Raw genomic sequence first — 2,485 nt, 5'->3', positions numbered from 1 at the left:
CAAGTGTATAGTTCCCCAAGAGCAGTATTTCTGACATAAAATAGTAAACTGGTGTAGAAAAATAATTGTTAAAAGTCAAATTAGCAACAATAATAAAGGTAATAATAATACTTCCAACAGTGTTTTCAAGTGATAACCTGCCAGATTATGTATGGGAGTTCCTGACTGAAGCGATATCTTATTGTTTTTGTTGTAACAGGAAAGAATTTTGGTTAGAAAAATGTCACAACAGTAATCATTACAATAAAAAGTTATATTTAATGACTAACTGTAATTCAGAAGCTATTCAGAACCTTCACTCTTCTCTGTAAACCCATTTACAACCCTTTATTCTACTCTCACAAGTAATTCGTGCAATTATGTAACTGTATTAAAGCCCAGTTAGACTCCAAATATTATTTAACTAAAATCAATCATTCTTCTCTACAATTCAAAACCTCACATACATCTTGTTAGGTTTAGTAATCATTCTCTAAAATCATAATCTTAATCATAATCTAAAACTAAAGCTTTAATATTGATCTTCATTGGTATCTTACTGGAAGTCTTTTCATTAGCTTGAAGTTACTCGCATCTAATAACTCATCTCGGAGATTGATTACACATCATACAGCTGAATACCATTTACCAAATCTTGAGGGCATCAGCTGACGTCACTCCTAGTCCAGAAAACACAGTCAAATGTCTATATAATATTCAAATTATTAACACTATCACATTCAAAATCAAAACTTCAACTATCTTTGTTCATGTTGCTGAATAAGTCAGTATCTTCAAACGGTTAAATAAGACTAAGCAGGATAATATCGAAAATCATTAGTCCACGTCTTTACATTCTTAACACTACGTATTACAGTTTAACATTATTCTGACACTATGTCATTACAGCCTAAACTATTCTGTCAATATCTCTAATTGTGTTCTAGTATTCTCTCTTTGAACTCATTAATCTCTAAGTCTTGTGAATATCATTCACATACAAATTTCTATGCAAATAAACTTACATATCGCAGTCTAATTACTATTGGACCCTTCCCCTAAAATGGATCTACTCGAGCAACGTGTAAGAAAGTCATTTGCTATATAATTTCATTCTCCAACAAACATACATTCAAATTCAACGGCTTAACCTAATCATCCTTAATAAACGTTTAGTCATTTATATCCACTTGATATTTTGTTCACGAATTGATGACATTAACAACTTCCAATCCCTTCCTAAAACGAAACATATGCCACAGAAATAATACGAATACAATGTTTTTACCGCATGTCATAAAATATTATTTACCGTTCTCAAAATACAACTGAAAAGCTAACTAGACATGGAAAATGGAGCTTCACATTCTTGCTTTATAAAATCTCACATACATTTTGCTAATTCTTTACACAAAGCAGTATTTTAATTCAGACAAAATAAAAGTTACACACAATTTTTAAAGGACCAAAGAAACTTTAATAGCAGATAGATTTTGAATTTAGAGCAAATTTATAATTGGCAACATTCTGACGATGAAATCAGTCTTAGTTTATACCTCAGTAGTGCAACATGTCTACGGGAAAATAAGTATTGTCACTGGTAAATAAAGTTTTCTCTCATTAGAAACTTCCTTTACATGTTCTGTAAACTGTTTTGGATGGGATTTAAGTGTTTATTGTTAAAACCTGTTCAACCATTTCACGGGTCTCGGTTGTTCAAAAGGTTTCTACAGCAGTCTTTGCACTATATACAAAATAGACCGGCTGGAAATGTTCTAACAATGTCAAAAGACTAAATAGAGGAAAACGAGTTTGGAAGCAAGACGTTTTCACAGCAGCAACTTTTAAAAAATATGGAATGCAGGGTTTTTGAAGCTCGAATCTTCGATGATGACTTTAAGACCCTTTTATAAATATTGAAATAAAAACATTGTATTAATGGACGCCGAGTGTAGAAGTAAACTATCAGATTTCAGTAGGATGGCTATCACAGTGAGATTCTGGTTTTTTTCAGAGCCTAAAAATACACCCGGACATGTAAGTTATGTAAATTGTCTTTCATCCTGGAAGCAAAACAGTAAGAATAGTATTTTTGTCAACTATTCACAAAAATCGTAATAAGAGGAGTAAAAGCTAATAGAGTATTTGCTGGCGATAGTGTCATTTTAGTTGCAACAAATGGAATAGTCTAGTGAATTCTTAGCTATTCATCGTTTTTTTTTTTCAAGACTGATTAAAAAGTGTTCCACCGTTCTTTGACACTTGATTCTTTGTTATCAAATTTCAGTGGATTGATTTGGGTAACGTAACACTACAGAACCAAAACACAGCAAAGACCATTCTTAGGTTAGCCAGGCTCCATCCACCCGTTGAGATACTACCGCTAGAGATTTATTGGGTCCTTTGACTGTCCAGACAGTATTACATTGGATCCCTATTTCTAGTTGCAGCTCATTTCTTCCTTTGCCTACACATACACCGAATAGTCTGGTCAATTCTATACACA

Source organism: Palaemon carinicauda, chromosome 23 (assembly GCF_036898095.1).
Source record: "Palaemon carinicauda isolate YSFRI2023 chromosome 23, ASM3689809v2, whole genome shotgun sequence".
In the NCBI taxonomy this organism is placed as follows: domain Eukaryota; kingdom Metazoa; phylum Arthropoda; class Malacostraca; order Decapoda; family Palaemonidae; genus Palaemon; species Palaemon carinicauda.
Note: the sequence above shows the minus strand (reverse complement) of the source record.